The 16960-nt window shown below is 34.3% G+C and overlaps 1 protein-coding gene across 6 annotated transcripts in view; it reads right to left on the bottom strand.

The window, feature by feature from the left end:
• Positions 1-16960, bottom strand: part of dnc (phosphodiesterase dunce) — an 872058-nt gene that overhangs the window by 550284 nt on the left and 304814 nt on the right. The gene's annotated exons all lie outside the window — the stretch shown is intronic.

Here is a 16960-nt window from a genome sequence, read left to right as displayed (position 1 = left end):
ATCGGATTTTTGATTTCGACCTATGTTGTCACTCAGCACGACATACTCTATCAGCGTGCTAAGTTTGGTTGAGATCGGCCAAACGGTCTAGGAGGAAGCGTTTTTCGGTCATTATTCCTCGATGGTACATCGGATTTTTGATTTCGACCTATGTTGTCACTCAGCACGACATACTCTATCAGCGTGCTAAGTTTGGTTGAGATCGGCCAAACGGTCTAGGAGGAAGCGTTTTTCGGTGATTATTCCTCGATGGTACATGGGATTTTTGATTTCGACCTATGTTGTCACTCAGCACGACATACTCTATCAGCGTGCTAAGTTTGGTTGAGGTCTGCCAAACGGTCTAGGAGGAGTTCGCGGACAACCAAACGGCTAACCCGAGTATAAGAGCTTCGCTTCGCTCAGCTCAACAAAGAAGAATGAATTATTAGAGCTGTTCACTACGTAGAAAAGATCTTATATGTACCGAAAATTATTGCTGCAGATATCATAATTTGTTTTTAGTGGAGGAACCAAAAGTTCTTGTTTCCGTAAATAGTGATAATACAATACATATTTCCGTAGTAAACATAAGGATTCCTTATATTTGTACAATATACCGCTGTCCGGATAACGGATTTTTTTTCCATGTGGCTAAATAGTTTGCGTACGCACCTTTGGTGTGGGAGACATGGGCTTGCTTCCCGGCGGGAGATCATATGGTTCAGATACCACGTTAAGATGTAGGTCCACGGGTCTCATATAGCCTCGCTGCTGAATGAAATGCTAAAATAAAAATCAAATCAAATCGACAGACATGAAGTTCTATAAGACTGCTAACACTTATGAAAATCTAGTAAATTACGATGTGTAAAGTGTGTGTGTAAAATCACATGCCTGAAATAAACGTATCTTTGAGATTTCCATACGCTGAGTAGGTACTTGCATCTAAAAACGGATACAAAAGTAATAATATACATTAATGTGTTTGCAGAGTAAACATTTGTTGAATTTTAAGTTTCTTACTCTTGGAATGAGACCTTCAAGATACAAACTGTTTTTTTGAATAAATAATTTGATATTTTCATGACTGTAACGCACGCGACATCTTCACGGAATTTCAACGAAATTGTGTGCATATCATCTTTCTTTCTATGCACGTTCAAATTACAACACTAAGATGCTTATGGTTACTTACGTTCTATTACAAAGCACGTAATGTACACAAAACATAATAGAATTATGTCAATCTAATCTATCATGCAAGGAGGTGATAATATTGTTATCAGTAAGCGGTTAATGCAAACGTACGCAACGATTCCACGTTACATACCACATCAGGCTGTTTTTTTTTTTAAAAAAAAAAAGATTTTGTGCATAATACATTCCTGGGATCTTTAGACTTCCAAGAAAAAGACTTATTAAACATTTCGTGTACAGTACTGTACTCTATACCGCATAAATATGGATGCTACGAAAAAGCAATGAAATAAGACTAGAGGTTTTCTAAATGTGGGTGTGAAGAAGAATGAAGAGAGCGGAAATGAATGAGGAATTGACAAGATGAGCAGAAAGTGACTGGGACATTGGCTGAGGTAAAACTGTATCATGAAAGACACGCTAGAATGTATGGCGGCAGGAAAAAGAGGGAGAGAAGAAACAGAATACAGATGATGGACAGTATTTAAACAGAAGAATCTTAAGTGAATACGAAGTTTATGGCGCACAGGCACTTCTCAGGTTGCAGCAAGTTACTTGCCAATAATGGCAGAATATGTACGGTGATAAATCTATGCTATGTATATTGTAAGAGTTTCTGGTAGGTAGAGCTGGTGGATAAATCAAGGTCCGGAATCTACTTCCAATACCGGTTTTATTCTATAAAACTCACTATATAACAGTATTTACAGAAAATACTACGAAGTTGTTTTCTCTAAATTGTCTGGTTGAAATTTAGGTAGTCCTTGACTATAAGGCCGAGGGCAGGATCTCTACAGATCCCCGTAACAGACTAGGCAGAGTGACGCAGGAAACCCCAATGCTCCGAAGCAAGCAGCGAGGGAGTTTGAAGTCACAGAGCCCCGAAGCAGGCCAAGCAACTGTGGTATGATTCCCAAAAGAGCCCTGAAGCAGGCTAAGCCAGGAGGAAAAGAATAGCCAAGAGTCCCGTGGGAGACTAGGGACTTTGGGAATAGGTTATTCCTAACGCTCCAAACCAAGCAGTAGGAGGAACACCAAAGAACTGGTACTGGTCCGCTAGTTGCTGCCGAATGTATAGGTCTCCAGGGTAGCGGTGGCACTGCAGCTCCGATGACAACATGTGCTTCGTAGAGGGAACAAGAGGTCCTTCGTCTGCTGCTTATAGTAGATCCACGCGGTGTGTAGTACAATGTCGCAAAATCATATGGTGGTGTTTACAAACAAAATTGTATTGTATTGTTTGTACCTAGGTATACAGTAACACATGGGATATTACAGTATGAACGAGAAGGTTATTATTAGAATGACTATATATGTTTGTCCTTCTGTCTGCCGATAGTATCAGAAGAAAACGGTATACCTCTATTTAGACCAAAAAAACCAGACATCTACCACATCTGGTTTCAAAATGGATCACTACAGAGCTAAAACTGGTAAAGAATTAACAAAAAATTGAGGATTCTGACTGGTTCTTAGAGACATCACGTGGTTTTAGGCCTGTGCCCGCGGGAAATTCAAAATTAGTCGCGCCCCTAAGTCACGTGGTATGATGTCATAGGTTGAGGTTCAGGCTAATGTAATTTCCTTCACGGATGTGGTCTAAGGGCATATGATCTCATGACGTCATACCATGTGATTTAGGGAAGGAGCTAATTTTGAATTTCCCTCGGGGACGGGCCTAAGACCATGTAATCTCTAAGAACCACTCAGAATCCTTAAATTTTTTGCTGATACGACTAGATATAAACCTGTCCCTCCTACTCAGTGGAACAAATGTACAGTGGGAAAAACGACAAACATAGTCCGCCCTTTTGTTTTACACTTTTATTGCAATTGAACTACGAGCTATATTAGCAGCATGTTTTCTACGTATACTTATTGGCACCACTTTGTTCAAATTTGAGTCGCTAGATGGCACAGATACATTCTTTTGTCACGTGTCACGTGTCTACACGTACAGTAATATCTTGAGATTGTTGTACAATTATCGAGTTGAGTTGAGTTGATTTTGAGTTTAGCGTCCCTTTTCAGCAGCGAGGCTATATGAGACGTGGACCTACTGATTAACGTAGATTCCGAATCACATGAGATTCCGCCGGGAATCGATCCCGGGTCTCACATGCCAAACGCGCGTACGCTAACCGCTTAACCACAAGGAAGCTCTTAAGGTATTAACAAAAGAAAATGCTTGTTATTTTACTTTTAAAAGTAATTGATAAATATCAAAAAAATATTTCATAATAATAAAGTTATACAAGGATTAGAATTTGAATGATCTTTACCTTATTCTATCGTATAATTTATAATCTACCTATCTATCTACAACTACTACCGTGACAACCCTTTGTGGGCCTGAGCCGCTCTAACGCTCTAACGCTATATATAATTACACCTGCTTGTCATTCTCAGCCATGACGTCTGATACCAGATTCCTTGACTTTTATTTTTCCTGTATTTTTTGGCATAATATTCTGGCTAAGGGGACCACTTATAGTCTGCAGACCACAGTTTGGGAATCGCTGGTCTAGACGTTAGCTTTTAAGAGTTTGACGAACTTACAAGCTCAGAGGAGAGAATCCACCAACTCTGAGAAACACACGTAGAACAATGTGTAATCTGAAGAAACGAAGAAAATTAAAAAAAAAAATACCTTTTGAGGAAAAGATGATCACCGTAGTTGCTTTTATCTTCAAGATTGTTTCAATCAGAATTGCTAGGATTGTATTTCTCTAGCGCTAATGCGCTTCATTTTGCCAGAAAGGAACTCTCCTGTCAGAAGCTGGATTGGTAGTTGTTTTGATATATCGCTTGAGAGCACTGCATTGAAAGTTTTTATACCTACATGAACGCATGCCTGTTCTACAAACGCAACGGGATTACTCCCTAAGGTTCATCCGTCGTTCCTATCAGCTCAGGTTATTAGAATCACGCAGTCTGACTTACTGTAACGAAAAGTATTAAAATGAAGTCTGTCCGTCTGTTGCTACACACGATATCTCTTGAATGAAAGCAAATTTTTGATTTAATGTTTATTGTAATACGTAGGTAGAGTGATTGTTTCGGGGAGTTCATTAATGGAGCCAATTTTTTTTACCATCTTCACAGATAACGGTGGCTTCCATAACCCGTTTAAAATCTATAACATTCCCTAACTTCTATGCAACCTGCACAATAGCAAAGAAATGTTGGTTGCCTATAACACAAGGATAAGCAGCTTTTCTTATTGCAATTATCTCGGTCAAGGTGGTTAATGGAGTCAATCCATTAACATCTTGACCGGTAACGGCGGATATACATACATTTCCCGTTTAAAATAAGTACTATTCCCTAGCTACTATGCAACCTGTGCAGTAGCAAAGAAATGTTGGTTGCCTATAACACAAGGAAAAACAGTTTTTGTTATTGCAATTATCTCGGCCAAGTTCATTCGTTAATGGTGTTAATCCGTTCACAGCTTCACCGGTAACGGTGACTATCCATAACACGTTTAAAATCCATAGCATTCCATATCTACTATGCAACCTGCACAGTAGCAAAGACATGTTGGTTGCCTATAACACAAGGATAAGCAGCTTTTCTTATTTCAATTATCTCGGCCAAGTTCATTCGTTAATGGTGTTAATCCGTTCACAGCTTCACCGGTAACGGTGACTATCCATAACACGTTTAAAATTTATAGCATTTCATATCTACTATGCAACCTGCACAGTAGCAAAGACATGCTGGTTGCCTATAACACAAGGATAAGCAGCTTTTCTTCCTCGGCCAAGTTCATTAATGGAGTCAATGGAAGCTATCGATAACGGTGCCTATCCGTAACCCGTTTAAAATCCATAACATTCCCTAGCTAGTATGCAACCTGCACAGTAGCAAAGACATGCTGGTTGCCTATACAAGGATAAGTAGCTTTTCTTCCTCGGTCAAATTCGTTAATGGAGTCAATGGAAGCTATCGATAACGGTGCCTATCCATAACCCGTTTAAAATCTATAATATTACTTAGCTTCTAGGCAGTCTATATAGCAGCAAAGAAATGTTGGTAGCCTATAATAAACGTATATGTAGCTTTTGTCGTGCGACCTTCTTCATTGTCTTCAGTAGATTTTATTAACATTACACGGTTGCTGTTTGTTAACACTACACTGACGAAACATATTTGTAGAGAATGGTTGTTTTAAAAAGGGCATACTTTGTGACAAACACCGGTTGTCTCGGATTGGGAGGACAGGCGGACCGTATAAATACAAGGGTCACCTAAAAAAAAAAAAGGAATGTGCTGGTGTGAAATAAATGATGTGTAAAAAAGATTTATAGTACAGAAACTATACACCTTACTTCACGTTTCAACACATTTTTCATACATTTTCAAGCGTGTGTGATAGCGAATATATATAAGTTTTAGTGAACCATCATGGTACTCTGTTGTTACCAATGTATCAAAGCGTCGTTGAATTTATCAGCAGTAGGGAAAGTGCTTTCCGAACGGATTCTGCACTTACCATATTATGATACCAGTTTCTCTATACCTCATTGTACTCTGATGTTGCTAATTTACACGAAACGTCTTTGAGTTCATTAGAAGTGGCAAAGTGCTTTCCGGAGTGATTATGCACTTATCATAGCGAAATACCAGTTTTTGTACACTGTTATTGCACGCTTTTGCCGCCAATATATTTAAAAGATCCCAATAATGACATAAATACTACTAACAGTGACAGACATGCTTTAAACAGTGACACATATACTCCGAAAAGTGACATACATACTATGAACAGTGACATAAATACTGTTAATAGTTACACGCATACTACAGACAGTGACAAAGATACTGCCAACAGTGACATAAATACTACTAACAGTGACAGACATACTTTAAACTGTGACAAATATACTCCGAACAGTGACATAAATACTACTAACGTGACACACGTACTCTTAGTAGTGACATGCATACTACAAGCAGTGACAAAGATACTCCCAACAGTGACATAAGTACTGCTAACAGTGACAGACATACTCTTAACAGTGACACACACATACTCCGAACAGTGACACAGATACTCCGAACAGTGGCAGTGACCCAACACTTCCAACAGTGACGCGATAAAGTCTTAACAGTGACGCACATGCTCTTAATAGTGACTAAAATGCTAGTTTTAGAAATAAATGAAAGCTTTCTAAAAATTTTGTCGTATTGTGAAAATGCAGTGTTCTTTGTCAATCCCTTTTGAATGAAGATTTTTGTTCCTTTTTTTTTCAATTTAATACATTTATCGGTTTCTTCTATAGTAAACCTGTTCACAAAACCTTTAAATATGCAACAGAAAGGTTTTCAATATCGCAAATGTATCTTCTAAAGCAGAAATCAATTCGACAAACTTCAATATTAAAATTGAAACAATAATGCAAAAAAAATCTGCAATATTAATAATGCGTGTTTCAAATGAAAAATAGAAATCCGTTAAGGCATGCATGAAATAATATGTATAGCTAGGGAAATGATTAAAAAATATTTCTATTCCTGAGATGACAATTTCATGTTTTTTTTTAAAGTAGAAAAAAGAAGGAACACGCTGTTTCCTGAGATATATGCAACACGCGTGACAGAACATATGATGACTGTAGGACATTTTATGAAAATGCTACTAACAAAAGCTGTTGCTACAGCAACTGGGAATATGAGGAGGGAGACGGTATATTTATGCATATATATATATATATATATATAGACTGTTTGAATTCTACTCACATGCATTATATATGCTCGTATATAAATGTATATTCTTTAATTTTATACTTTGATCTCAAACGTCATATATTCAAGCCACAATGATACAACAGAATGCAATTAATCATAATTTCCATATGTAACATGTCACCCGCTTATGCATTTGCATACGCTATATGAACATACATACTCGTATATGTACAGCGTACTTGTAATGAGGTTGATTATACTAATATATGGCCTCCTACGTTTTAAATTTCAAATGAAAAATTCTTTTACATAATTACAAAAAGACAATGTCCATTTATGTTCGTATTTTCATGAAAAAATATTGATTTATGTTTAGCAAAGTTTAAAGAAACAAACAAGAATAATGTTGGTTATGATTTATTTTAAAAAAAAAGTTAAATAAATTATGGTGTTTGAAAACATCAAAATCTTTGGGAAATTAATTCCCAGCCAATAACAAGAAGAAAATCGATCAGTACAGGTGCGCGAAAGATTCATTTCCGGGTTATATGTCGCAGGAAATAAGTCGTAATGAAATAAAACACATAACTTGAGAACGAAATATTCGACCAGGTGGGTTTTAAGAGCCTGACATACTAAAAAAAAAAAAAAAAAAAAAAACCTACAAAATTTACCGTTTTTCTTTTTGCTTGTTTTTCATAAGTGAAAGGAGCTAATGAAATGCAACTTACCACAGTCATAGATAATGTTATTCTACAACAGAAAATATGAACTTGAAGAATTTTTCAGTGTTGCCATCCATAGAAATTATAGTGTTTCCAAAATACAGGTAGCATTTTCCCCTAAAATATAAATTAAGGCAGCGACTAGAGGAACAAACTCAACTGCATTTGATTACGTATCATGTTATCTTCGAATCCTGTGAATTAGTTTTAAATAATAGTTGTATTTAATTTGTAGTGAACAAAATAGTTCTAACACACAGTTTTTAAAATTAAATAATAATGTTATTTTGAAAGTAGTTTATAGGATATCAAGACAACGTAATATGTAATCAAACGCAGTTGAGTTCGTTCCTCTAGTCGCTACCTTAATTTAGATTTTGGGGAAAAGGTTAGTCTAGCAACACTGTAATTTCTATAGATGGTAACATTGAAAATTCTTCAGGTTCATATTTCCTGTTGCAGAATAACATTATCTATGATTGTGGTAAGTTGCATTTCATGATCTTCTCTTGCTTATGAAAACCAAGCAAAAGAAAAATGGTTAGTAAGTCAAGCTCTTAAAAACACAGTGATTACTTTAATCCTAAATTCCATGAATGTACCACGGGATATGGGAAGTATAACAATTTTCGGTTACTGATCTATCATTTTATGTTTATAGAAGACCTCGTGAATTTCCTTCTATGCTTCGAGGCTAATTCTTTAATTGTTGCCCCTGTTTCACATCTATTGGTGCATTAATGAAATCAGGCTCAAAATAATGATTGTATTCTTTTATCCTACCCTTGATACGACAGTTTAATTATTCCAACCAATTTTCCGCGGACACTATCCCAAAATGATGCATTTGTACAACTGTTAATCTTCAATTTTTTCCCCCCATACTCTCTTTTCAGAATTCATTTTCCAAAGACTTTTTGTGTTGTTTCCGAACACTCATAGACGTACCTATGTCAGTCCCTCGGTCCTGCACAGGGGACATAAAATATGACGACATTATTATTTCTTTAGAACTTTAAAATCCTAGTGGCAACATTGAAAACTGTTTATAAGAGATGACCCATCTACGATCATCCGCTGTAAACAGTTTTCAATGTTGCCAGTCTGATTTTAAAGTTGTAAAGAAATAATAATTTCGTCATATTTTATGTCCTCTGTGTGGGACTCCGGGACCGACATGGGTATATATCATACAAACAATGATCTTGATGATACAACTATCTTATTACGACCGTGTTTAACGTCGATTTTTTTTTTTTTACAGTGAGGTCTTCTAATTTTTGACAATGATAGTTTCGTAATACATTTCTAATTTCATAATGAATTTATGACAAGATACTTGACAGTGAGGTCTTGTTATTTTTCTCAACGGTACTATCATATTACGTATGTAGCTAAACTATTGCCATGAAGCAAAATGTTTGAAACTAATTTCCTGTACGTTTTTGTGTGTAAAAGAGGAAAATAATGCGATAAAGCAATTTGATTATTATATCTTTTCGTGAGCTGTAATCCCGATAATTTAATTGTTCTTGATTTGACCCAAAATTCTAAGATTGAATTTATATATATATATATCTCACTGTTGAGAATAAATTTAACTTTAGAATTTAGGATTAAATCAAAAACAAATAAATTCTTAGCGTTATAGCTCATGGAAAGATATAATAACCAAATTATCTTATTGCAATAATTTCTCTCCTTTTGCAGAAAAAGTACAAGAACTCATTCTCAAACATTTTGCCATAAAATGGATGTTGAGCTACAAGTCTAATATGGTAATATCGGTGACAATAATAACATGAATTCGATGAAAAATAACTTGTTGTAAATTCATTACAAAAATAAATTCATTATCACGAGTACATTACAAAAATATCTCTGACAAATTTATAAGACCTCACTGTCAAAAATTGATGATAAATTAAGTCATAATAAGATAGTAGTGTTGACATTAAAATACTAGTGATTGAATATTACTGTTATTGGCCATATTATAGAGTTCGTTATCAATATCGTTCAAATATGATGAACAATAAATGAATTAATTCTCAAAAGATAATGAATATTTAAGTTATTTTTTAAAGAATGGTAACTAATAAAATACATTAATTATTGAAATACAGTGAATAGTAGAATAAATTAATATTTTTACATATGGTAAATAAAAACATATTAGTGTTTGTAATATGACAAATAGAAAAATAAGTTAATTCTTAATATATGATAAATAAAAAAACATACTAATATTTAATATATAATGAACGGAAAAATATGTTAATTCTTCAAATATGATGAATAGTAAAATAAATTAATTTTTGACATATGACGAAAAGAAAAATTAATTCTTGATATATGACAAATAGAAAAATAAATTAAATCTTGAAATGTGATGAATAGCAAAATGAACTAATTTCTGAAATATGAAAAATAGAAAAACACTTGAGATATAACGAATAGTAAAATAAATTAACTTTTGACACACAACGGAAAGAAAAAATAGTTCTTAAAGTATGATAAAAACAGAAATTAATTAATTTTTGACATGTGAATAGGAAGAAATGTAATTCTTACAACATAAAAATATATTAATTCTTTAAATATGATGAACAGAATAAATAGTAAATATATAAATTCTTGAAATATGATGAATAGAGAAATAAATTAATTCTTGACATGGGAATGGAAGCAATTCTTAAAATATAAAAATGTATTAATTCTTTAAATATGATGAATAGTAAACATTTAAATTCTTGAATTGTGATGAATAGCAAATCAACTAATTCTTAAAATATGAAAAATAGAAAATTAATTTTTGAAATATATTTAATAGAAAAATAACTAGTTTTTGACATGTGAGCAGAAATCAATGTAATTATTGAATTTTTTTAAAAAAATATGATGATTACTATGAATAATGAATATATTAATTCTTGAAATATGGTGAATAATAAAATAAATTATTTTTGAAGCATGGTGAATAGAAAAATATTCTCTAAATTATTTATTGAAATGTGAGAAATAAAAATCTATATTTTTTTTATAAAAATTGTTTAGAAACTAGATTAATTGTTAAAATATGATAAATAAAAACGTATTAATTTTTCGAATATGCAAAATAGTAAAATAAATCAATGTTTGACAAATGAGGAAAAGAAAAATTAATTCTTGAAATATGATGAATAGTAAAGTAAATTAATTCTTGACACATGGGAATAGTAACCAATTTAATTCTTGAGATATAAAAAATATTAGTTTTTTAAATATCATAAATAGAATGAATAATAAACACATTAATTCTTGAAATATGGTGAATAATAAAATATTTTTTCTTGAAGAATGGTGAATAGCAAAATACTCTCTAAATTATTTCTTGAAATGAGACAAATAAAAATCTAGATTAATTGTTGAAATATGATAAATAAAAACGTAATAATTTTTTGAACATGATAGATAGTAAAATAAACTAATTTTTGACGGGTGATGAATAGAAAAGCAATGATTGAATTGTCTCTTTTGGAATAAAATACATTTGTTTCCTGAAACTCATTTGGGTGAATATTTCTTTATTGTACTTCCTTTTATCTAGACTAGCTGTAGTTTGAGAAAAATTAATATTTGGTATCAGAAATGACATGGGAATACTACTATACATCAATATTTGATAAGCTGCAACTAGAACAGATACTTTAAGTAACTAAATCAAATAAATAATAAAAAACAAGAGCTTCTCTGTCTAGAAGCGAGAATATGATACATATATATCTTTTGTTTCATCTACTTTTGACTTCAGAAAAATATATCATGTCGAAAAGTTTGAATAGGATCAATTTACTTTTGGGAAATGAAACTTCAGTTTTTTTTTTTTTTTTTTTTTTTGCTTTCCCTAGTACGCGATGTTCATATGAATGACATTTTGAGGCACTTCTGCAAGAGAATCGATACGTGTACTTAGTATGCTGTAGCCAGTCAATAGATGGCGCTGAGAGAAATAGAGCGTGGGTTCACTAGTCTTCAGATAGGAGAAAAAGAAATGAAAAATAAGATAGGTACGAAATATAATTTGGTGATTTAATTATGGCCTTCTGCAGTGACGGGACGTGTCACTTGATTCGTGATCTGAGACACAGCATAGTTGTCCGTGATCCACCGGAAGCCGGTGATAAAAACAGACTGATCCCCCAAGTGTTAATCTAGTGAACAAGGGTATAAAGAAATTTCCCTGTATCTACCCAGTATTGGTAATATAGTCAGGATAAAACTAGTGTTTTCTGCTAGACAGAACGAGACGGGAAATAAGATTTTCTCGTCTCGTCTCGTTCAGAGACGGAATTACGCTAGTTGTTGCTCGGGGCAAGAACTCGCCTTAGCGCCCACGCTCCCCCAAATATTTGCCCAATTTTGGGGCGTTCCCAATCCGGCGCCCTGGTCACAAACCCCATTTGCCATCCCTACTTACGTCACTTGTCTCGTCTCGTCTCAGAAATTCTGTACAAGTCTAATCTCGTCTCGTTTTGTGAATGTATGTTGATTTGTTTCTTAATCTCGTGTGGTGATTAACAGAATCCATGCTCGTCACTAGAGTTCCACGAAGAAAATTATAAACCAAAAACGTTAACAGATAGCGAGAAGCAGTATCCTACAATCGATTAAGCGTCCCAACAACACATTTCATCTTTATCCTTGACTCTCTACTGAAACCGGAAGTGGTACAAGTCCAGTACAACTTCCGGTTTCAACATTGATCCACATTGAACAAAAACGGTGAAATAACAGAAGCTATTTTTCTTAAATCGATTTAGAGTTTTAAGAATAGGCACCATATCTTCTCTTAGCTTTATTCTAACAAGAAGTAGCAGAAGTTAACCACTTCCGGTTTTAACGTTGATTGTCATAGAGTACAAATGAAAATAGCTAGCCAGAATTTTCTTGCAATCAATTGAGCGCCTAAGAATATATTCTGTCTCCACTTCAATCTCTCTACTAAAACCGGAAGTGGTAGAAATCTACGACCAGCTCCGGTTTCAATATTAATTGATAAGATATCACACCATACAAACCTAACTTTTTTTTTTTTATCTTGTGAACACGTAACATTGATACTGGGTTTGTATATAATTGTTCGTTTTCCAAGAAGTTAAATGTCAGGTCCAATTGCTACTGTTAGAGAAAATAATAATAAAAAAAAACACTAGTACTTCAAATTTCAATATTAAGAGACAGCGATTATAAAAAATGAGTACAATGATTGATGAATAAAGTGGAAGGAAACAGAAGAACCCAGAAAAAACTCACGCACATGTGTTTATCTATCACAAAGTCCACTAAGCACGAGCTGGGATCGACCCAAAGACCCGCGCACCAGAGGTGAACGCTCTACCATGGAGCCACCGCGGTCCCTATGTCCAAAGAATGAGTCGTAAATAATGTTCCAAGGCTAAAAAAACACAGTCGCAGTGCATGAATGTTTAGTGTTACTAACAAATATCACGTGTTGCTGTACATATATGTTTCCATTATTTTTATAGTTATCTGTATGTTTCTTCAAGTAATTGGATGATAGGTTATTATATCTAGAACCGAAGTACTACTATAAGAGATGATTGAGAAAGTAGTTGTCACTGGGAAACTATATAGAATGAAAATCAGCATCGAAAAATTGAAAATCACGAAACTATACCGTGGGAACACGCCCTTATGAGTCAAAGTAGAACAAAAAGAATTTGAAGATGTTAATGATATTTCAAGAATCTGGGAAGTATTTTGACGAAAGACGCCTACCGCACCAAAGAGATCAGATCGAGAATTGCCATCCCCGAAGAAGAGTCCAACACGAAAAGATAACTCTTAACTAGCAGGCTTAATATAGGGTCAAGTACTATACAGGGCGTTTCAAAACAACACCGACAACGTTTGGGAAGTAACTCCTGACACCAAGATAAGACAAAAAGTATAAACTAACTTGGGTGTACAAATGCTTCCTTTAGGAGTTATAGGCTGCCGAAATCATGAAAAATTGAACTGTAAAGGTCCACAGTTTCAAACCCATTGGACCTACCGTAGTCGGGTCAAGATTTCACTTAGGAACTAGTATGTGCCCTATCCAAATTACCATGTTTCAGGGTCCTTTGGTACTTCCGCAATTTTATAGAGTTAGTTGGTGAGTACTTCAAATTATATGCTCGTAGCCAAACTCCCTCTATAAAAAATTGTTGCGTGAGTACCTTAGGATTATGAAACAGGGATTTTTGGATAGCGCACATATTAGTTCCTAAGTGAAGTCTAGACCCGACTTCGGTAGGTCCCATACTTTTGGAGCTATGGACCTTTAAAATTCAATTTTTTTTATGATTTCGGCAGCCTATAACTCTGAAAGGAAGGATTTGTGCACCCAAGTTGGTGTATACTTTTTGTCTTATCTTGGTGTCAGGAATCACCTCCCAAACGTTGTCGGTGTTGTTTTGAAACACTCTGTATATGGAATATTGGACTGTATGATTCAGAGACTTGGACATTATAGAAATTAGAGAAGAAATATTTAGAGAGCTTCGAAATGTGGTGTTGGAGGAAGATGGAGAAGATAAAATGGACAGAGAGAGAGTAAGAAATGAAGATGTTTAAAACCTGATAGGAGAGAAGAGGACACTTCTGGCCAGGATCCTTAGTAGGAAAGCCAATTGGATTGGACACAACTTGCGAAAAAAAATGCTATCTTCATACTGCGATAGAAAGTTGAGTTGAGTTGATTTTGAGTTTAAAGTCCCGTTCAGCAGTGAGGCTATATGAGATGTGGACCTACTGATTAACGTGAAATCCGAACCACTTGAGTTCCCGCCGGGAATCGAACCCGGGTCTCCCGCGCCAAAGGCACGTACGCTAACCGCTTAGCCATGAAGGAGCTTCTGCGATAGAAAGAAAGATGGAAGGAAAGAGAGGAGTAGGAAGAAAAAGAACAACTGATTTGATGATTTGAAAAAAATAGAAGAAAGTATTGGGAGTTGAAAGAGGAAGCTGAAGATAGAGAAACGTGGAAGAAACATTTCCAGGTCCAAACCTAAAATAAATAATAATAAAAAAAAAACTCATTAGCCTCAGAACCTGCCAAAACGTAGAATACATAATAATAACAATGTTTCTTATACATTTCAATTTATGCAAATATTCCTCTATTGAGTTAGGTATCTACATTAATTTTATGTTATAGCATCTGTTTTTTCTGTTTTTTTACATGAAATGATAATAACTTAATTTTGTTACTCATAATTATGCTAATATGGATGCAATTTTAGAGTTTTCAGCTGATTCTAAAATTGACCGCACCTATATGGGTTGGTACACTACTTAATACATATTTAAACCTTAACTAATGAGTATCATTGCTAACCGTTATGTAACCCATATAACACGTACTTTCTAAGCGCGTGTTTATCCATTTCCTATACTTGCATAGACAAGTCTGTACAAGGGGTATACTTAAAATCCGGGAAATGGGTATTTTCTTAAGTATTCATTAGTTTTTTTTAATGTTTAGCTGTAAGCGTAAAAAAACCTTCAAAATTACTATTTCCTAATGTAAACTAATTTCTAAGAACGTTTCTCCAGCGAAGAGACTACTAATGAAGATTTTGATTACTGTTATTTAAGGTTTGTATACATGTTTCAACAAATAATAAATAGTCATGCCTCGTCCGTGTTACATGCAGTACATCGTGCCACCAAACGGTGTCATACAATGAATAGGCAATATTTATCGTCTCGACGAATATTACATAATTTTTACCTAGCTCATGTGTATAAATAAGTTTCTGCGTGCAACGGTTGTTTGTTTGTTTCTTTGTGTGTGTGTGTGTGTGTGTGTAAAAAAATCTAATTGCAAGTCAAAAAAATAATGAGGAAATGCAGTACGTAAATATGTTACGTTAGTAAGATGCATTTTTAAAATTGTCAGAAAATTACGACTTTCTACTGCCAAACAGACTGTCAAGATATTACTATTAAATCTACAATCAATTAGAAAAAATATTATATGGACGGGTTAAAATTGCAGTGGTGCAAGTCATTTTTTTTAACAAACAGATACAAAGACCAGATCTAGATAAATCAATCTGTTAACAGAATACGTAATTGAGAGTTTTATTTAACTTTCAAACAGACAGTAGTTGAAGTTCTAGTGATAAAAAAGAGAGCAGTCTTGTACCCGAGTTCATTAAGTAACTTTTGCGTTACTTAATGGACTTACGGATGGTTAGGAGTTTAACGTACGGAGGGGACGTGAATTTATAACTTCACCTGATGTCCTACCAAGAGTCGAACCCAAGTCTCTCACGTGGAATTCGAGTATGCAAACCATATAGTTACGCGGAAACTCCTCTGTACTTTGAAATGAAATGAAATCTTTCAGTTTAACGTCCGAATATGCCCTTTAAGCTAAGGGATACGAATGATTAAGGCAAGTGAATGATGATGGAAGATTTGGTGGAATGAGAAAGTGGGAGGAAACAGGTATACCCTGAGAAAATCCATGGACACAGTTTTGCACACCTCCAAACTTACTTGGCCGAGGATAGAATCAGAGACCCCAAGCAGCAGAGGTACGAACTCTACCACTAACCCACTGTGCCCTCTTGCTCTGGACTTTATGAAATTGGAAGATTTGGTGAAATAAACAAACGGTCTTACACATTATTTAGTTAGGGACGCCCATGCTTCTATGAAAAAAGAAAAAAATGTATGTTGAAAAAAGGAAATGTCGTTTCTTAGAAAACCTCTAATTAGTAACATGTTTGTAAGTAAAATATGGAGGGGGGAAAACATGTTCTTTCACAGCGTCGAAAGTAACTGCTCGATGCTTACCATGCTTCTGAAGGTTAAAAAAAAAAGACGAAAAGAAAAGAAAAACGACGCAGAAAGAAAATAAAAATTGAAAAACCTTACAGAACATTTGTTCTTCATCAAAATTATTATTTTTTTTTCAAGAGCCCTTAAATGCAGTTAAGTACCCATATGTTTCTACAGGGAAATGTGCCTCGTAAAAATAAATTCTTTGACTTTATCTACAGTCTTTTATCTCTGCCTTTTGCAGTCCACGTTGCTAAAAGTTTACACAATTGGATATTTATGTTATACTCGTCTATTTACGTGATAAGACGTAGCAGAAGTGGATCCAGATTTAACATGGGCCAGATTAAACACTTTCTATTATACATCTGTTGTCTTGAAGGTTTTTTTGGAACAATAATTCATTATACACGATAGATACGTTAATGAAAATGTAATTTATATTATTATTATTATTATTATTATTATTATTATTATTATTATTATTATTAAATTATTACATTATTACGAAATATTTATAT

The sequence above is a fragment of the Thermobia domestica genome, chromosome 16 (genome assembly GCF_964235325.1).
Source record: "Thermobia domestica chromosome 16, izTheDome1.hap1.1, whole genome shotgun sequence".
NCBI classification, from domain to species: Eukaryota; Metazoa; Arthropoda; class Insecta; order Zygentoma; family Lepismatidae; genus Thermobia; species Thermobia domestica.
The sequence above is the reverse complement of the archived record's forward strand: the minus strand, read 5'-3'. Positions and strand labels throughout refer to the sequence as shown.